The 22,534-nt window shown below is 37.3% G+C and overlaps 1 protein-coding gene across 6 annotated transcripts in view; it reads right to left on the bottom strand.

The window, feature by feature from the left end:
• EPS8 (epidermal growth factor receptor pathway substrate 8) overlaps positions 1-22,534 on the bottom strand; it is a 187,673-nt gene that overhangs the window by 83,047 nt on the left and 82,092 nt on the right. The window lies entirely within an intron of this gene.

Genomic DNA, 22,534 nt, shown 5'->3' with positions numbered 1-22,534 from the left:
AACTTTGCTTTTTCTAAAAAAACCAAGTATTCAGAATAGGATCTCTTGGACTGTCTAATTTTCTTGTCTTTTCTCTTGTTTTCCATTTCCTGTTCTTTTTGTTCTACTTTTTGAGTGGCTTCCTCAACTTTATCTTCAAAATACTTTTTACAATTTTTTTTCATGTCTTCTATCAATTTTCCATTCCCAGAAGTATGTTTTTATGCCTGAAATGTTTCTTTTCTTACAGCACTTGTTCTTATTTTCTAATTACAATGTATTCCTCAATATTTCTGAGACTATTAAGGATAATATTTTAAAATTTCTTCTCCCTTCATTGTCTCTATTTCTGTCAGTGTCCTTGTTTTCTCAAGGTTTGTTTTGTTTTCTGGATTTCTTAAAATGTCCAGGTGATTCTTGGCCACACCTCAACTTGAAGATGGAGCACTAAAAAGCTAATAAGAAACTGTGTTGATGGGTGGGACTTAGCAACAGGTGGGCTTCCCTGCAGAGCAATATGGCTGGGCTGTTCCATTTGGAGACCCTCAACCATCAGTATCTACACGTCTTCTGCACAGACAGATTCTTCAAAGAAGCACCTTCCAATTTCATACCTGGAGAATATGCATCTGACTGCCAAAAGTTGGTGATGAGTAGAAGAAGGGACACTGAGGTGTCTCACTGCTTACTAAGTATTTCATTTAATCCTTCGCCCTCCAGATGTACCTCTGTGTCTCCCACTCAAGTGTTCTCTATTCACATTCTCCACAGAATAAACTTCCAGCCTAGCTGGAGACTGGGGAGGAACCTGGAATATAAGTTCTCCTTAAGAGCACACTGCCAAACTCATCCTCCTGTTTTCAGCCTCATCCTCACTGTTGAACCCTCATGTCTCTCCTTTGCAGCTTGGATTTCAGAGTCTCAGGATTCATAGGTTAGTTACAATCATCCCTGGACTTTCCAGAATCCCTTGGTCTCGCTGAGTTTCTGCATTTTTTAAATCCCTTCACTGTCATTTTTTTTGGGGGGGGGTAGTGAAATAAATGTATGCTTCCTTTTCTAACACATATTCACTGTCTAAATATTGACAAATATTTGTTAATGAAAAACTCAGAAGAAAAATTCAAGTCACCTCTAATATGAACTTGAGAGGTTACAGTGGCTATGAAATATGAGCACAAGTTTATACTAAAAATAAAAGTGCCATAAGAGCCAGAGTGAAAGCACAAAAAATGAAGGAGACTGACTTTAAATAAAGTCAGCTGATATTTTGGTAGTGTACATTTAACTACCTGTTATTTTTATAACAACAAACGCTATTTTCAAATCCCCAGAAAGAGGCAACATTATAATGTGTAAAAGTGAGGCAATGTCTCTAGTTAAATCAGGCACCACTGTTCATGAAAAATGCTTTAACTATTTTTTCGGAAATTAAAGTTTTGCATGAACAACAGAGTTAGTTTCCTAAATGAAACATGAAATTCATCCTTAGGTAACTAAACACTAATATATTCATTTTAATTAAACAGATTTTAAAATATTTTTTCCAAAGAGAAGCCCTTTTAAATAAAGATAGCTGAGAATAAATTCCTTGTGAGCTACCCCAAAACAAAAGTCAGAGGTATCCATGCCTTAGTTTTAAAACTTAAGTTGCCAATAAAAATAGTGTGAACCTTTCTTTTTCTTAAGAGGTTAGATATTTACATAGTCACAAAAATTAAAGGAAGAAAAAAATTAAGTCTTGTAAATAAATTTCTTAAATTAAGGCTATGAAATTTCATATTTAAAAGATGGTAAATATAAGCTTTGATTGTGGCTAGCACTACCTTTGAAAAATATCTGCCAAATTATAACTATGGAAGGTTTCAAAAATAGCAGTAAAGTTCCTAACCAACTCAGAATTATCCATGAACTGAGGTAAATTTAGACATCTCTCTGTTCACTATTGTAAAAAAACATAATGTTCATTTATTAAGAATTTTAGAGTGTCAGCCACTGTCCCAAGCACTGTTTGTGCATTCTCTTACTTCTTACCACATTGTGAGATTATAAGAGCTTGTTATCCTCATTTTAATGAGGAATCTGGGACTCAACAAAAGTCACATAAAGGTAATTTGGCCATGACATCTATGGACCACAGCTAAGATTTGACCTCTAGCAGTGCTTTTAACCACTGTTGTATACTTTCCCTTAACCAATGATAAATCCAGTATTTTGAAATTGGCTGGGGCTATGTCAACACTGAAGAATTAAAAGCCAAAACGACCTTTGTAAATGATTACTCAAACAAGATTCATCCAGTGTTAAATGGCATGAGCCAATATCAGTACTCATTCATTCATTCATTTGTTCACTTATTCACAAGTTTTTTACTATATAACCATTACATGCTTATCAGTGCTTTAGATAAGCACTGTCAAATACAACTTACGGTGTTGAAGAAGAAATATGATCATTACTGTTCGCTACAATACTTGAGCATAAGTGTTGAATAGCTGAAGTGTGGCTAGTGCCACCGAAGAACTGAAATTTCAACTTTACTAAACTTAAATGTACATTTAAATGCAAATAGCTACACATGGCCAATGGCTAGCATACTAGATGGACAGCTCTAGACCCTGAATGCAGAGTTAACAAAATAGGCATGATTCCTATCTTCATGGTACTTACAATCTAATGGGGGAGCTGGCATGAAATAAATAAAATAATAAATATAACATTTCAATTTCTGCTAATTGCTTAGAAGAAAAAGAATTAGAAAAGAAATAGAAAAGTATCTCTAAGGATATAAAGTCAGACTGCATTAAACCTAGAAAAGAACTGAAAAGTATGGGACTGAAAGATTCATTCCGAAAATGTTATTTCGGGATTTTCTCACTTAAAATCTGGGATAATTAGTGAAGCATTACAACAAAGAATTTATGCATTTTTTGCAAGTGCTTTCAATGTTTCAGGACGGATGCAGAGAAACAGTACCCTGTTGGCAAATTCATGCAAAAATAATTCTGAATGAGAATGTTGTTTTTATAATCCTATTCCAGGTAACAATCTGAATTCAAACAAAAGAAAAGAAAAGAAAAAGGGGAAGAAGAATCCCAAAGCCTAAAGCAGTAAAATCTATAAAATGCTAACTTTAGGTGCTTCAAGTTTAAGAACCTGGCAAGTGAGAGAGGAACAACTGAATTACTGTTCCCATCTGAGTAGAAATAGGACTTTTTTACAGCAATATGTCCACTTTTGGAGCAGTGTCAATTTGTAAACCAAAAAAGAAATTTTTCCAGGAATTACATTCTTGGGTTCGAGCACCTGGAATTCAAACACAGCAAATAGAACTCTCTGTAGTGAATTAATAAGTGAAAAAACAGGTGCCTGGGTCAGTCAGGGAAGGGAGAATCACCCCAAACCTTCATGATCCTGGATCATATTGTGTGCATTTTTGTTTGGAAAGGTAAGATAGATCTGTTTGGGTAAGCAGGCTATTTGAGGTCTGAAGGAAGAGGAAATTTGAAGAGGGAATTATCACAAGGGCTGGTAATGCCACATTTGCATCTCTTTCTTTCCTTTCCCAAGTTCCCAACTCTAAGCAACTGGGAAAATGGCCCATAGACTGAGGAAGGCAGAGCAGACCAGGAGAAGCACGATCTGATTTAATAAAAATGTTCTGTTCATAACAAGTTTATTTTAATATTTCTAAAGAACAAGTTTATTTTCATATTTCTAAATAGACCTTCAAGTTAATTTCCAAGCTCTTTAGTAAATAAACTAGGTACCATTTAGCTAGCATACTCACTGTCCCCTATTGTAAGCAAAGCGATTTTGTAAAATCGATGCACTAAGAGAACTAAACTACTACTATGAATGCTAGTAGTAGTGACAGGAGGAGGAGGAGAAGGAAAAGGAGCAGCTGTAGCAGCCAACAGTGAGATAGCACTATGTGTCAGGCACAACTCTAAGTGCTTTACATGTATTTATTTTCTTTTAACTGTCACATCAAACTCATGAGGCAGAAACTATTACGATGCTCACAGTGTAATGAGTTGAGCTAGGTACAGAGTTTAATAACATGACAATGTCAAAGAGCTAATAAGTAGTTATATGTGGAATCTAAAAAAAAAAAAAAGGTACAAATGAACTTACTTACAAATAGAAATAGATTCACAGACATGGAAAATAATCTTATGGTTACCAAAGGGGAAAAGAGAGGGAGGGATAAATTGGGAATTTGTGATTAATATATATATATATTACTATATAAAATAGATAAACAATAAGAACCTATTGTATAGCACAGGGAAGTATATGCAATGTCTTGTAATAACCTATAATAGAGAAGAATCTGTAAAAGAATATATATAACATGTGTATATTATATACATATTCTGAATCCCTTTGCTGTACACCAGAAACATCATAAATCAATTATACCCCAATCTAAAAAAAAATCTTTTTTTTGCCTTTTTGTCTTTTAGGGCTGCACCCGCAGCATATGGAGGTTCCCAGGGTAGGGGTCGAATTAGAGCTGCAGCTGCCGGCCTAAGCCACAGTCGAAGCAAAGCAGGATCTGAGCCTCATCTATGACCTACACTGCAGCTCATGGCAATGCCAGATCCTCAACCCACTGAGCGAGGCCAGGGATCAAAGGATGCTAGTCAGGGTCGTTAACTGCTGAGCCACAGTGGGAACTCCTAAAAAATTTTTAAAAAGCCCAAATAAGTATAGAGTAAAATCCAACCATTAGTCACAGGGGAAATATTGGTTAGACAGTTGATTTTTACCAAAAATCACATTCCATCTAAGTAGAACTAATGCGATTTTTTGCTTTTGCTATAAATTAATTACAAATCAGAGTGCATACATTTGTATAGAAAAGAATTAACAGTCTAGTTTACTTATAAAGAAGACAGAAAAGGACTGGAATCTGAATATTTATGAAATAAAGGCAGGAGATAATTGGGACTATTAGAAATAGTATCAAGACAAAGGCAAAGATAGTATCAGGATAAAAATAACGGGTCACAAAGTTCTAAAAGGGCATGACATCATCCCAACTTTTGTTCAGCAAAGTCCACGTCTGTTACAGGGTATTTCTCTATGTGAACACATTTCCAACTGTATAACTGCAATCAATAAAACCAGAATTGACTTTAATATCCAACTTCGAGGCAACATATGTATGTTTTTACAAACATGGGGGCATATGAATTACTATGAAAGAGAGATATTAAAAAGTACCCCCAAAAGCATTATGGAACTGTAGAGCTATTCCATTTTATCTCTATTAAACAAAATGAGCGCTCACCCATGCTGAGGTGAGGGCAGGAAGTGGGCAGCTGGCTCTTCTTGCTCTGCCATGATGACTGTGTCTTAAGGGATCTGGTGTTTACAGAGGGTGTAACCCTCTGTGTAAACCAGTACATGTGCTCACCTACACACTCACCTTGTCTTACTGAATTGAAAGTCAAGCCACTTAAATGGCTGCACAGTTTATTATCGGTTTATTTCTTGTTTGAACGCTTTTCTGATTAAGAATATTCCTCAGAATTAGGAACTTGGGACAAAGAAGGAAGAGATTAGGTGAAGTATCTAAAGAATACTGCCTACTGTAAATCTACTATCATAGAAAAAAATAAAAATCTTAAAAAAGGAAAAAAACAAAACAAAACAAAATGATACAGAATGGGCCCTTTTCCTCCAACTTCTTTGGAAAACATATTCTCTCAGAAACTTCAACAAATCAACTTAAAAACATGTGCTGCTTTTTCTAACATAATCTTATTTAGTTTTTACTGAATTTGATGAGAAAAGAGTTAGTAGTTCCCTCAAGCTCCTATGTGTCAACAGAGCTTAAAACTCAGCAATCTCTTCTAACAGTTTCAGTATATTAAACTCCAAGGGAGATACGTAATTATTTCTAATAATGTATACTTGTTTTGTCTGTTAAATTATTAGTAAATTAGTAAATAGTAAATTTTTAGTAAATTAGTAAATTAGTAATTAGTAAATTATTTCTAATAACATAAACTTGGTTTTATCAGTTAAATAGGTTTTAAACTCCACGTATTTGTGCTACGTAAGCAGTAAAAAATCTACCAATGATGAGTGTCAGGATTTTAAATGATCTCTTGGTGTTTTGATGATCCAAACTGGAATCATTTTAGAAGATCTGAAGATACAATCTGAACCGATCTAACATCACTGCCTTTTAAAACTTAATTTTTAAAAAAAATTACACTGCCTAAATCCAATCAAAAGAGCACCATCATTCTCCCAGATGACATCCAATTCTAATGCATAACATAGTACTCTTTTGTGATTTGGCCCTTTATCGCCATAAGGCCTGCTCTTTTTCACCAGCTCTGCCTTTCTGCTCCTCCCCAGCTCCCTCCCAGCACCCCCACCCCTCAGCATGTTCACATTGGAAGCTATGCACCAGCTATACTGCCCTATTTTTCAGACTTCTGCCTTCAAATTACATACTCTATCGGGAATAATCAGTCACTCCAAAACTTCCCTGCCACCTTTACCCAGCCAGTTCCAATTCAAATTTAGTCTTGTGAGGCTCTCCCTGGTTTCTCTAAAGCAGGCTGGATGCCTCTCTCCTGTGTTCCCACAAGGGTTGAGTCCAACACTGAGAAACACTTATCGCACAGCATTAAAACTTCTTATTTTCTTGTTTGTACTCAAGACTGTAAATTCCTCAAGGGCAGGGGCTAAATGGTTTTCTTGAATACCAAGTGCTAAGCATAGTTCCTAACATGTAGTCAGTTCTAAAGAAATGCTTATTCAATGAATGAAAAACTTAGGCTCATAATTATTTTTTTACTTGACTAAATGAAGATGTTCATTTCAAACCTTCTTATTAAGAAGAGTGAAGCAATGCTCTAAAAGCACGAACACTTTAGTAGGAAATATTTTAACTAAGTTAAAGAGTTACAAACAGAAAACATCTAGGTAGCATCGCAGGCTTCTAACCAGAGATACTCAAGGAAAAAGGTGGGTAGTGTCAACACTCCCAAATCCCACTAAACACTGTCATCTATCTTCCTACCCTCCCATTCTGCCCTCTCTTATTACCAGCCACCTTCGTTATCTTCCCCAAATAGAGGGGGAAAATACACCTTCATGTAAACATATCTTCTCACTTCTCCAATTCCATCCCCTCTCTGATGGTAAGCCTCAGTCCTACCAGAGTCCAACCATTCTTTCTGTGAGAGGAAATATGGCTCCTGGACTTCCCACTGGAACATCCTAGATATCAGCTTTATTTAGACTTGTCCTAAGATCAGGAAGAACATTGAACACTTGCTATTCCTTGCTTTGCTAATAATATTTCTAACTCTTGTGCCCTTGGTCATGTCACTTAAACTCATAGGTTCCCAATTAGTAACTTATTAAGCTGGAAACTAGGGCATCTCCAAGAGCTCTCTGCAGGTACAAGGTCTGGTGCATTAGCCCAGTGAAAGCCATGACAAAGGCTAGCACATGAGCTCAGTGACCTGCTTCCTGCCATAAAATCTACCTACACAGACCATCTGACAGGACAGAGAAGAGGAGAAGAGCATCCTGTTTTCTCCTTGGTGAGGGTAGTCGTTCCATAAGTAACTTTGAGGACTGGCTAACCTCCATCCTCATAAACTCCAAGCCTGCCTATGAAGAACGTAGGTGACATGGGGATTTTGCCCATTTCTTTTTTACAATTCAACTGCTAAGAAGCCCTGGGAATAGCACACGGCAGCACACAGTAGCTTATAACTAGTTAGCTGGAAAGGATAAAATGAATTTCCCTGCTCTTCTAAGAACTGATCTCTTTCATTCCAGGATGGCAAAACAATTTTTTTTTCTTTTTGGAAACAAGTCTTTGAATTTTATGAGACATAACACTTGGTGTTTACAAGAATGATGATTAATCTCAACTGCCACTTTTGTCACCTCAGCAAGGGCGAGTTTTGCCAAGACCCACGTGACTGCTTCCCTGCCATGAGGGAAATAGGATGAAATTGAGTGGCATGCTCTTGTAATAACTGTGTGTGCCAAGATGGAAAATCAAAGACTCCAAGTGATCAAGGCTCAAATGCTCCAACAGTTTTACCCACAACAATCTCTCTAGGCTTCCACATTCTCACAAGCGCTCCCACCTATAAACCTTCACTAGCACCACATGCTCTTTGGCGTGTTTCTTGCACTGGCTCACCCGTGGGCCTCCTACTACTTTATACCAACCATCTAGCAATTGCTCAATTCCTCAATTCCTACTCCTTTCTTATAGTCTTCCCTGAACAACTCAACATTAGCAACAGCTAGTGATTTATCATGTTTAATACTGTTTTAGTGCAGCTATGAAGAACTTCTCTGATTTATTCCTTGGTAAATATGACACTGCTCGGGGGGGGGGGGTGGCAAACTCATACAGTCTTTGGCAAAATAATTCCAGTATTAAACTTGTACTCTGGAGAGTTTATATATGTGTGCTAAAAGAAAACGCCTAGCATTTTAGTGACCAGAGTGGAGATTATTACCAATATAAATTTCCTCTAAGAAGACATAAATAACCCCTGTCTGAATGCAAAATGGAAACTGATTTAGAAGTACAGAATTGATCTAAAAAGTTTTCAATGAATTTGTTTGGCATAATTTCTACAGCCACAATCAGATAAGACCCATGGTGCTGATTGAGTGGAAATATCAGTGAAAGCACTGTTATTGCTGTGGTCATGTATAAATGATGATTTTAAAACTGATCTGAAAAGCAGAAGTTCTGGTAAAAGTACGCCTATTTATATCAAGGAGGTTCAGAACTGACTCAGAGGAAAAAGTATTATCCTCTGACTCACCAAGACCACTTCCTGAAACACCCAATGTTTTTCTTGGAAGGAAGTATATACAAGTGCTATTTCTTTTAAACACTGATTAGACAAAATTGAAGTCTAACACAGAACAGACGAAAGACTTATATTTTCCAAAGCCAACCAGGTTTCAAAGTAGAGACCATTCCATAAACATATATTATCTGGTCATGAAAGGAAGCCTTTAAATACAGTCAAAAATGGATAATCCAAGTTATATTATAATGAATAAACCACAAATTACCTACATGTATACCTATCTTTTCACAATATAATGAGGAAGAAATAACTTTATAATTTTAGTCCACAAAATTAACTAATGTTTTTGACTTCAAAACCACATTTTTTTTCAAAGTAATTATTTCCTCTTCTCTGAATCACCCACGTGGCCAATATTTAATGATAATTTACAAAAATAATAAATAACACTTATTAAATGCTTAGATGCACCATACGCTGTTATACATTCTTGGCATGCATTACTTTATTTCATAACTGCCACTCCTCTTAGAGGTAGGTACTATTATTATCTCTGTTCTACAGATGAAGAACTGAGGCAGAGAACAGTAAAGAATTTTGCCTAATATCACATAGTGAGTACATGGTAAAGCCCCAAATCCAGGCAGATCAATGTAAGAGCCCAAACTCCCAGTTTCTACGCTATGTCTGTTGGGCGAACCCCCTGCCCATTACAATGCTTGTTAAAACTTAAAAACTCTTAAGCACACACAGATACACAACTCATACATATAATTACAAACATACACATACATATAAGCATTTCACATTTACGTAATCTACACCGAATTTATGTACGCCCTTCTTTATATGGGGGGGGCGGGGAACGCACCTGTGGCATATGGCAGTTCCCGGGCTAGGGGTCAAATCTGAGTCGTGCCTGCAAACTATGCCACAGCTGCGGCAATGCCAGATTCTTAACCCACTGCACCGGGCCAGGGATCAGACTCATACCATCACAGAAACAATGCCAGATCCTTAACCCACTGCACCACGGCAGGAACTCCTATGTATGCCCTTCTAAGTAACCATTATATCAATAGGATTTGGGTACAAATAATACCAAGTCCTTATTTATTTATTTGCTTATTTATTTATTTTATTTTATTTTGTCCTTTTAGGGCCACACCCACGACACATGCAAGTTCCCAGGTTAGGGGTCAAATTGGAGCTGTAAGCCACTGGCCTACACCACAACCACAGCAATGCAGGATCTGCATCTGCGACTTATACCACACGTCATGGCAATGCAAGATCCTTAACCCAGGGATCAAACCCCCATCCTCATGGCTACACACTAGCCAGGTTCATTACTGCTGAGCCAAGACGGGAACTCTCCCAAGTCTTTAATCTAGAAAAACAATTACTTCGATAAGCTTTGAAACATTCCACTGTCCAGATACATTTATGTCGGTCTCACTTGTTTTTTAGTGCTAAATCTTTGGAAATATCTCACAGAACTACGAAAACACCAAAATGATACTGCCCTGAACACAGCCCTTGGGGGAGAAATACACAACATTTCCTTTTTCAAAATAACAAGCAATTAAAATGAATCTTGCTGTTTGTTTCCTCTTGAGTAATCTAGACTGGAAAGAGCTCAAATACCTGACTCTCTCCATGTTTTGCTCTCAGTAGAAAAATCGCCCTTTAACATGCCACATCAGCTAATAAGTGTTCGCTCATATTTATAACTGATTTATAGAAACTAGCTTAAATATTAAATGGCTGCATTTTCCTCATTCTAAACATTTGAAAAAGAAATTCTTCATTAGCTAAGAGGCAGAATAAGCCCTTTGAAACATCATGCCACTCTGACCTTCGGATGACTAAGAAGCAGTATAAGTAGGGGAAATTTATCCCAGAAGGGTGAAGCCCTTAAACCAACAGCCTCAGAAATATATTTTGTGTTAATGCCACTTAGGAGGTGCGCTTCAGCAGAGGCGCTCTTGGAAGCCTGCCTCGTGTGATTTGAGGGCCAAGACAGACTCCTCCTGCTTCCTTAACTTAAACCATTTACCCAAGAGACTCAGTGAATGACATTCCTACTGCTGGAAATTAATTGATTCTTTTGGCTTAAGCATTTTCATCCCTAGGAACCACGCTTTAACTGCAAACATTTCTGGGAATAATAATGTATTATGTCATTAACACTGAAGTGTAACTTATCAGATACGCTCTCCTAAGACAGGAGAAACCCAGGGTCATGTGAGCAGTCCCAAGGAAGCCAGAGCACCCAGAAATATAAGAAATCTGCACAAAAATGGAGTGGTAGCAAACTAGTGAAGAAAAAAACTTGCCTGCTGGATACTTTGTCTATGATAAGATATAGTCAGTTATTAATAATTGCTGAAATTATGAGAGGAATTCCAGCTTACGCACGGAATGATTATTAGAGGCAGACATTCTACCTAATGGGCAAAATCAAATAAGAAATTCACTCAGTTTTTTTTTGTCTACACCTACCAGGAGCTATGCTTCGCATGAGGGCCTAGAATAAACACCACGGTTTCTTTCCTTCAGGAGCCCTCAGTTGAGCAAGAGACAGACGCAAAGAGATGATTATGACGCAACTCAGTAAAGGCTACTGTCATGGTATGAACAACGAGTGCGCTGTGAAACCACCTACCTAGGGAAGCTGTCAGTAGGTTTCACCTGGGAGGAGACAGTAGGACCAAGTGTGGAAAGACACAGAGGAGTGTGTCAATGAGTATGTGGACGGGTAGGAGAGGACATTCCAGGCACATGCAAAGCACCATACAAGTAAGGATGTACGTGGGTTTTAGGGACAAGTGAGATATTCAGTGTGGAAGCAATACAGGGCATATAAAAAGGTGATGTGGCAGAGAAACACCTGACACCAGAATGTGAAGGAAACTGTGGATCATGTCAAGGAATGTGGACTTAATCTTTATGGAATCAGGAAACCAATGGAGGGAGTAATAGCCGTATTGCTAATTTTAATAAAATAACTATGGGGACATTCCAGAGGGCAGACTAGATTAAGAAGCAAAGTTAACTACTTTGGAGATAATTTTATCTGTTTCTTTCATTCCTCTGGGAATCTTCCCAATTGTATTCTGCTCTACATATTTTTTTGGAAAAATTAATATTCACCTATGTCATTCCCATCATTTCTTCAAACTTCTGAATTTCCAAGGAGAAGCAGGAAGACAGTTTAACTAATTTAAAATGTGTCTACCAACAACCTATAAGGACACAGCTCACATATCCTAGAGTTATTAGTTACATAAGAAACCCAAGGAAGCTATCTAATTCATCCTGTGTTAGACAAGTTCATTTTCAAAATCCAGAGACTTAAGAGAATTGAAGATAGGTTTTAATTTGCTTTTCATTTAAAACATTCTTTAATGGCGTGGCTGCTGTGGAAAACGGCATGGCAGTTCCTCAAAGAATTACACATAAAATTATCATTAAATTGGGTATTTCAGAAATTCGGGGTGTATACCCAGAACTGAAAGCAGGAACACCTATACCAATAATAACATTATTTACCAGAGCCAAAATGTGGAAGCAACCCAAGTGTCCATGGGCAGATGAATGGATAAGCAAAATGTGGTCTATACATACGGTGGAATATTATTCAGCCTTTAAAAGGAGGGAAATTTTGGAGTTCCCATCGTGGCTCAGTGGTTAACAAATCAGACTAGGAACCATGAGGTTGCGGGTTTGATCGCTGGCCTTGCTCAGGGGGTTAAGGATCTGGCATTGCCGTGAGCTGTGGTGTAGGCTGCAGACGCAGCTCGGATCTAGCATTGCTGTGGCTCTGGCGTAGGCCGGCGGCTACAGCCCGATTCGACCCCTAGCCTGGGACCCTTCATCTGCTGCGGGAGCAACCCAAGAAATGGCAAAAAGACCAAAAAGTAAATAAATAAATCAAAGGAGGGAAATTCTGATATATGCTACATTGTGGATGAAGTGTGAAGCCATTATTTATGCTAGTCACAAAAGATCAAGTACTGTGTGATTCTACCTAGACCAGATCCCTAGAGTAGTCAAGTTCATGGAGATAGAAAGAAGAATGGAGGTTTCCAGGGGCTGGCAGGTGAGGGGTGCGGGAAGGTGAGGAGTAGTTACCATCTAATGAGTTTGGAGTTTCTGTTTGTGAAGACGTTAAAGTTCTCAAGACGGACTTCGGTGGCAGTCACACAACAATGTGAATATACTGATTGCCACTGAATTTACACTAAAGATTATTTAAAGGGTTAATTTTATGTTATATACATTTTGCCACAATAATTTTTTAAAAAGTAACTGAGGAATGAATAAACCACTGAACATCTGTGAGCCCATCAAGTGAGGCTGCCTGGCCTATAAGGCTAGATCTTCCTGCAGCTGCCTCTGTAAGGAGGATGTACTTTTTTTTACTTTTTAAAATGAGCTTCTAAATAATCTAATATGGATACAAACTTTGAGGAAAATATCCACTGAAGAAAATAAGACACATCAGTATTCCTAAGAGGGTACACAAATAATTATATATATATAATTTCAAACTTTGAGGAAAACATTCACTGAGTAAAATAATACACTTCAGTATTTCTAAGGGGGTATATAAATATATATATATATAATTACATTATATATATTGAATATACACATATTCAGTAAAATGGCTTCAGAAGTCAAACTTTTAAAGTGATAAGATTTAGATTTTGCTTTTATAATTGATTAATTAGTCCAGTACTAAGTTCAATACCAAATATCAAAAGGAATTATAAAATATTAATGAAAATTAGGAAACATTTAAAAAGCATAAGAAACATGTCCATAATTGTAAGAAAGTTATTATTAACCTGATGTCTTATGGCAAATTAATCGTTAACTGCAGAAGTTAGTTCCTGGAAAAAAGCCAAGTCACAATGAGGCTACCTAACTCAGGAATTTTAAGACTTAAGAAAGAATCTTTAAAAATAAACAACCAACACTGTAAATCAACTACAATTTAAAAAATAATAAATTAAAAATAAAATAAAATAAACAACCAGAGATTTCCATATGCTGCTACTACCAGTCCTCCTCCCAATAAACCTTTGAAAAACTTATATTATCTTCACGGGGCAAGGGGATGTCTTTCTTCCTCGCCTACAACTCTTAGCAAGTTTTTTTTTTTTTTTTTTTTTGTCTTTTTGTCTTTTTGCCATTTCTTGTGCCGCTCTCGCGGCATATGGAGGTTCCCAGGCTAGGGGTCTAATCGGAGCTAAATACCTGCCAGCCTACACCACAGCCACAGGGACACCAGATCGGAGCCGCATCTGCAACCTACACCACAGCTCACGGCAACGCTGGATCCTTAACCCACTGAGCAAGGCCAGGGATCGAACCCGCAAACTCATGGTTCTCAGTCGGATTCGTTAACCACTGAGCCACGACGGGAACTCCTTAGCAAGCTTTTAACTCATCTGCCAGCCAGTATTTCTCTTTTTGTAAGAAAACAGACTTTGGACATCCAGTAAGAAATTCCTCAACTTTCACATTAAACCCCCACAGTCTGATACCATCACCTAAAGTTCACTGAAGTTTAAGCTTAAAGAAAGAGCACAAAAATTCATTATTGGATTCTTGTATAATCAGCTGTACATGTTTTGTTTTTACCACTTATGGCTACTTTTTCTCTCAAAAGCTAACATGTCAGAATAACCCTGAAGTGTTTTCTTTCCTTCTGTCTCCAATTCCTATTCTCCTTTTCACCTAAAGTCACCCTCTCTTTCCTTAATTTTAAACCCCTATTTCACCTCCATTTTACAATAAACATCATATTAAACGCCCCTTCCATGTCTACTACAACTCTGTTTCACCCACTTGGGAAATAAGGAACCACCTCCCCTTCTCTTTCCACTTGAATTCCTCAACGCACCCAACTTGTAAGTGAAAGGATCGCAAGTTAGAAGTTCAGATTTGATTTTGAAAAAATAAGCTCCACAAACAGGAAGTATTTAACTATTTAACTTATTCATTAAACCCCTCAGCCTGATTACCATATGTTACTTGGTCCCCGTGATTCCCCCAGAGAGCCTGGGATCTAGCGTTCTCACAGGGGAACACGCTCCCCTCTGGGTGGCTATTTTGAGTAAAATAGCTGAGTATCTTCATTCTATCTCAGCTTTCGTCCTGGCACTGCAATAAAGCAAATTCATTTTTCCTTCTTGGGCTGAAGCAGTCTGCATTCCCTTTTCCTGTCTTCACTGTGCAGACTTTCTCCAGGTCAAGCTCCAGATACTCTGACAGCAGTTAAGAAGGTTTGGGAAAGCTGGGCTGCCAGTGGCCTAGAGTAACCTGGGATTACAAACGGTCTGAGAATTTGATCTAATGAGGTGACCTTCAGAGAGGAGGGTAGTAGTCTTCCACCAGGCAACCCCCTTACAATTACCACCATAAATTTCCCAGTGAAATGTCCATTCATTCTTTGTCCACTGAGTGAATCTTGCTGAGAGCTTACTGTGTGCCAGTAGGTATGTTTGAGGCTGGAGACAGGATGATGAACAGGTATAATTTCTGTTCTCAGAGTGGTTAGGAGATACAATGGCCTTCTTTTTCTTTTTCTTTTTTTTTCTGGCCATGCCCATGGCATGTAGAGATTCCCCGGCCTGGGGATCAAACCCATGCCGCAGCAGCAACCCCGGCCACTGCAGTAACCACACCAAGTCTTTAACCCACTGCACCACAAGGGAACTCCTACAATGGCCTTCCTTGATAGTCCCTTAAATATACTAAACTCTTTCCATCCTCAAGGCCTATCATGATCTGGAATAATTATTCTCCTTGTCTTTGTCTGCCTAACTCCTGTATCTCAGCTTAAAAGACTCTTCTAGGGAAGTATTCCTCTATCCTCCCCCTTACCTTCCCCATCTATATTGGATTCCTCGTTACATGTTTTCACTGAACCCCAAAATGTTCTTCAGAAAATCTTACCATTAGACATATGGGCTGGTATTTGTTTAATAACAGGTTTTTCAAAAATAAACTGCTACCTGGTATATTTATTATTGAAGCAGAACAGATTTTTCTATTTTGTACACTTTATATCAAAAATATTTTGTCTCATCTTTCTTTTAGGTGAATTTTAAGTTTTTAATATGAGACTTGAATTTTTTGTTCTTCACAATTTCTCTATAAATCTTTATATAATTTATCCAAAAAATCTTCCTTCAAATGCAATTTTTATCATAAAATTACACAATTCTCTAATCTGTTCTATTTTGTGTATGTACAACTTCTGCGGTTTTTTAAAATATTTTATATACTAGTTAAAATTACTACAAATGTCCATACCTGATATCTAGATATTTTCAAGCCAGACTTTTGATTAAACTATACTAAATATATTCTTATCTGGAGAAACCCAGACAAATATGAATCCCACTACTTAATAAAGGTGGAGGCTTACTTAGCCCCTAGCTTCCTCATTTGTAAAGTAGTTATGAAATCTTTCAAGGGCATGAGAAATAAATGTGAAGTATACAAAGTCCCTAGCAAAATACCATACTAAATAAATATCATTGCTTCCTACATGGGGGGGGGGAAGTGGCATGGTAAAAAGGTACATATTTGAAAATGTAGTTTTCTATGAAATACAATAATAATTTCCACTACCTAATCCGATTTCCTGTAAGAAAACAAGTCTAATTTTTTCTGCTCCATGGGCTATAGTTCAAGGCAGAGGTTTGCAAACTTTCTGTAAAGAGCCAGGTTGTAAATATTTGGGGTTTAGGGGCCACATACGGTCTCTGTCAATATTCTTCATTTTTGTTTTTATTCTTAACAACCTACAAAGTATGTAAAAACCACTCTTCGGCTCATAGAAAATAAAGACGGCACCGTCTGCTAGCCCCATGCTTTGAGTTCACAGATGCTCATCCATTCCTTATCCAATTACCTGTATAATACTAGGCTCTTAACACTCAACTGAAAAATTACTCTCTTCTGTGATTGAAACCTTCATTTTAACAAACACTAATTAACATAGCTACCTTGAGAAAAAGAGACACATCACATGTTATAAAAGAAGTATTTTCAATAAAGCCTTTTGAAGCTTTCCTCTATTGTCACTTCTCTCTTTCCTCTGTTTTTTTCTAAACGTACTACTAATCCAGATTTACCGTATAACCAATTTATGCTCATGACCTCAGATTTCTCTTACCATAATCCTGAGTTGGAAGTGGTATTGGCTTGAGGTCCTTGATGAGACTCTGATTAGGCTTCTCATACCGTAGAGTTAGAGGCCCTCATTCTCCATTAGGCTCTGTCCTTTTAATTCTGATATACTATTATAAAGTCACTTCTCCACCCCCAACTTCCAAAACAATCATTTCTTCTTTTCCCTTAGTTCAGCTCTCCTGATCCATAACTGTCCAGTTTTCCCCCCTTGTCACATATAATTCCAATGGAAAAAATTCTGAATTAGGTGTTAGTTACAGTTAATTACTGTTAACTATTCTGCCTCGGATGATCTGTGCATTTCTTAGCTTGAGTATTTTTGTTTCTCCGTCCATCATAGGGGTCAAAACAGTCTGTGATACCAATCAGATGCAGTTAAGGGCAGAGGAAATAACATATATGGAAGTGATTTATTTATAATCTACAAAGTACTCTAGGAAACCACTGAGAGCTCTGGTTCAGAAGTCAGATGTGATTCAAGACCTGGCTCTGCCATGTATGTTTATGAGTTATCAACCTTGGGCAAGTTAATTAACCCCTCTCAGCCTCATTTTTCCTCATCTGTAAAATAAAGACAGTAATAACATCTACTTTATAGGGTTTTGTGAGGATTACATGGCCTAATCCATGCTAGGTACTCACCATAGTGCCAGGCACATAGTAAAGACTCACAAAATGTTAAACATAACTACTAATAAAGGGTAAGCCAGCGAGGGCACTGGCCTTTTATGTTAACTTCTCAGTCTCTACTGCTTCTGAGCAGATCTTTTTATTTCCACGGGGAAATTTATGCCCTTTTTCTACAACACTGGTTAAACAAGTTCTCTGGCATTTTTCTCTGTTGCACTGTGTTCCTCTTACAAGGATCATTTAATATCTCTCATCCTTCAAAAGACGGGAGAGGGAGGGCAGAAATGAAGGAAAGAAAAAGAGAGAGAGAGAACTGAGAACCGTCACTTCACACCCACGTCAGCAGGTTATCAGTTAGTAAGGTCAGTTCTGTTATGATGCGAAGTATACATTCCTGAAAATCACGATGCTATGCAGAATCATGTCATGAAAACCACAGCACTTAGGGGGAACATGGCCATTAGTGACATACGAAACAGAAAAGAACCAGATCAAGACCCTAGCACAGTTTTTCATATGTTAAGTAGCTCTAAAAGATAAATAAAAAACTGTAATAAATACAGGGCCTTACCTTGCAAAAGACCTGAAGTCTGCTTGTGGAAGTGGGTGTCCAAGGGTGGCAGCTTACAAGTTATTGTGCAATGGTAGAAGAAGGGTTATCTGAATTGGAGGGATAGCTATGAAAGGAGATATGGGCGGCTGTGGCTCATGACAGGTGGTGAAGTCAGGGAGTGGGGAGACCTCTGAGGTGTGTGCATGTGCGTGTTGTCTATCCCTATGCGGCTCAGCTCAGCTAGGTCAAGTGTCCTGTGTCCACCTACTGTTTCTCAGATAAAATGACACAAGACAAATGTGAAATTTACCTTGCACTCAACTTGTTCTCTACTATCAATAATGTGGGGATAAATTCTCACTTTCAAAACAAGCATGATAGCAGAACTGACTGGATGTATGCCCAAATGGTGAACTCCCTAAACACATTCTCTGACTCAGAACTGCAGTCACTAGTTTAAAGTCTGTGTTATCATTTAATCTCCCATCAGCCCAAAGCATTTACCCAGAAAGAGCTGTTCTCTCCTTGTCAGTATGGTGCTACCACATATGATCTAAAGCCTTTAGTTTTGTTTTGTTTTGTTTGCTTTTTAGGTCTCACCCGCGTGCACGGCATATGGAGGTTCAGGCTAGGGGTCAAATCAGAGCTACGATGCCAGCCTACACCACAGCCACAGCCACGCAGGATCCCAGCTGCGTCTGCGACCTACACCACAGCTCGTGGCAATGCCAGATCTTTAACCCACTGAGCGAGGCTAGGAATCAAATCCGCAACCTCAACCTCATGGTTCCAGTAGGATTCATTTCTGCTGCACCACTACGGGAACTCCCTGATCTAAAACATTTCTTAACTGCATCTTGATTGTTTGCTCAGCTTCCTCTGATGGGCCGAGCTCTGATTCAGACAGACACACCATACTTGTTTAGATTTCTACTTGATGCCCTGTCCCCATTCGTTCATTCCAAGGGAGGAGGAAATGCCTGGTAGTCAGTACACACTGCCATGGTATTTCATTCATTCAGTACGTTTTTAATAAGCATCTACAAAATACATGGAAACAAAGGAGATATAAGATGAAACCACATGCAACCTATCATAGTAAGAGATCGTTTGAATTCAGTGGATCATTTAAAGTCAACGTTATATAGGAGGGGTAAAATATTGTAACACAGATAGAACATGAAGCACCTTAAAGAAATATAAAATTCCAAAACCCATTACTTTCCATGTTGGAAGAGGGAACCAGGAGAAATATCATGGGCATGATTAGCAGACCTTAAGGAAGAGATAAATTTTGAATAAGAGGGAGAGACTTCCTTTATTTTATTTTATTTTTTTTCTTTTTAATTGTTATGTCCTCAATTCAATTTTTTTCTACTGTACAGCATGGTGATCCAGTTACACATACACGTACACATTCTACAGAAATAAAAACAAAAATAAACACAATGGGACCTAACCAAACTGACAAGCTTTTGCACAGCAAAGGAAACCAAAAAGAAAACAAAAAGACAACTTTCAGAATGGGAGAAAATAGTTTCAAATGGTGCAACTGACAAGGGCTTAATCTCTAGAATATACAAGCAATTTATACAACTCAACACAAAAAAGCCAACAACCCAATTGAAAAATGGGCAAAAGACCTGAATAGCATTTCTCCAAGGACGATGTACAGATGGCCAACAAGCACATGAAAAAATGCTCAACATCACTGATTATTAGAGAAATGCAAATCAAAACTACCAAATCAAAACTACCACAAGATACCACCTCACACCAGTCAGAATGGCCATCATTAATAACTCCACAAATAACAAATGCTGGAGGGGGTGTGGAAAAAAGGGAACTCTCCTGCACTGTTGGTGGTAATGTAAGTTGGTACAACCACTATGGAGAACAGTATGGAGGTACCTTAGAAATCTATACATAGAACTACCATATGACCCAGCAATCCCACTCTTAGGCATATATCTGGACAAAACTTCCCTTAAAAAAGACACATGCACCCGCATGTTCATTGCAGCACTATTTACAACAGCCAAGACATGGAAACAACCCAAAGGTCCATCGGCAGATGACTGGATTAGGAAGATGTTGGAGAGACTTTCTAATTGTGGCATGAATGAAGAAAAAGGCAGGAAACAGGTGTAAATCATCAAGATCAAGACGTGTGGGCCATAAATAGAGATGCATGACTACAAGTGATAAGTTAGGATCAGACTTTGAATTGGATAGTATAGGAGATGGAAGAGCCACTGACGATTTTTAACTAGAAGATATAACATCAGCTGTGAATGGGCAAAAGGAAGCCTGGCGGGCTTTGAATAAGTTGAGAGACTTCATTCAGCCTCTTTGGATGCCAAGCAGGAACGGCAGGAGGGCTGCCCCCAGCAACAATCCCAGGCTTTGTGTCCAGGATTGATATTCATGGCTCTACTTAATGGATACTAACTGTGTCATTTGGTCTGGCAATCTGAATTAAAAAGCGGAAAAAAAGAAAATTACCTACAAAAGGAGGGAAAAGGTTTTTTTTAAAGAAAACAAAGAATACAATGCAATCTGATAGCAATAATGATAACCTTGTCAGGTCTGACCATTAGGATCATATAATTAAGGAAGTTAAATAATATGGTTCTGAATTACATCTAAAAATTTGACACAATGTATTTTAATACTCAAGAAACTGTCTGCCAATGTTCCTAAAATCAGGACAAATGTTCATGCGAGATTTACAGCAAGCTTAAAAAATATATATGCATTTCAGCTTAGATTTTATATTCCCAAGTATAAAGAGACCATATTTTACAAGTTGCTTTAACATTGTAGAAAATATATTGAGAATTAAAACTACCACAAGTTTCTTCTAATCAAATTCCCAAACCTCGTGAATATATTCTGTATACAAATCCAGTGTATTTTAATTAAAATAAGAAGTACAATTTTTCATATGGCCGATAAGTCTATTTTAAGTGTTTCCATGTCGAATTAAACAGTTAAAAACATACAGAAACCTCAACTCTTAAAAAAAACCTCAATTCTTAAAAAAAATTTAAGAATACTTAATTACTTAATTAAATCAGAACTATCCTATAGAGTAACTGATCAAAAGAAAAGATAATTTACTTCTACAATGGAACTAAGCTATTATTTAAAAAATCTAAAATACAATGAGCTGACTTGAAGTCTCCTTAAACTCCAAGGTAGTTCCCTTAAGCAAACTTCATACCTACCCTGATGAATTAATGACACATGATTTAACTGAAAAATAAACTAAAAAGGCGACCTCTCTACACAATTTATTTCAGAATTATTTAGATAGAAAATGAGTCTAAACATTTTACCCTCTCCAAAGTCATTTCCTCTTATAAGCAATTTACTTAAACTAAAGAGACTGTTTCCAAGTTTAGCTGCTGAAAAACAGAAACCTCCTTTAAAAGACTGTAGGCACAGGAATATCCTTCTTAAGGTGAGAATAGGTGTGTCAAGACAAAATATTTTACATACCGTTCCCATAGCATGTCATGAGATTTATACTACATATGATACTGACATTTGCCTTGGAATTTTGGCCTGCAAAGCTGACCAAAGATTAGCAGCAAGAGTAAAAATAAATCAGGTCATAAATATCTCAAGGAATCTCACCTTTTTATGCCGACAAAAAGCTGCCTAGGATGAGTAGTTAAAACTTGTGTGAATTGATAACACTCCTTTACAGTGTAGAAAGTCTCAATAAATAATAGGCACATAACAGGAAAATCAACATATCCAAGAATCCATTCCCCAAAGGATCAATACAGCTAGAACCATGGCATCTGAACTCAAGAACACATTACATTTTCCAGCACCAAAACAGTGATGTAACCAGTTATTTACTTTTGTTATCTCTACATTGTGATACACTATTATTAACTCCCTTTTTTAATACTATAAATCTTAGCCTTGCACTTAATTATTAGGAAGAGAACAAAAAGGTTCCTCCTGAATTTTTAAATGTAACAAATCAATAAGAGCTACAAAAATAGTAGATCTTTGTGATAATGTATTAAAAACTATATATTTGCCATTAAGTTCAAATTTTATATTGAAAACACCGTAAGTATAAAATTATGGTGTGCTATGAGTTTAAAGAAAAATTATGGATTTTTTGAAAGAGGTGTTCTTTAAAAACATCAATTAATTGACTATCTAAAACACTTACAAGTTCCATTAATACACATAAGTTTTAAAAAAAAACTTTAAATACACATATTCACTATTTTTTGGTCCTAAGCAAAATGTTTACACAGAAATTTGGCAGTATTAAGCCTGCAGACTCAAAGCCAATAACAACCTA

The sequence above is a fragment of the Sus scrofa genome, chromosome 5, assembly GCF_000003025.6.
Source record: "Sus scrofa isolate TJ Tabasco breed Duroc chromosome 5, Sscrofa11.1, whole genome shotgun sequence".
NCBI classification, from domain to species: Eukaryota; Metazoa; Chordata; class Mammalia; order Artiodactyla; family Suidae; genus Sus; species Sus scrofa.
The sequence above is the reverse complement of the archived record's forward strand: the minus strand, read 5'-3'. Positions and strand labels throughout refer to the sequence as shown.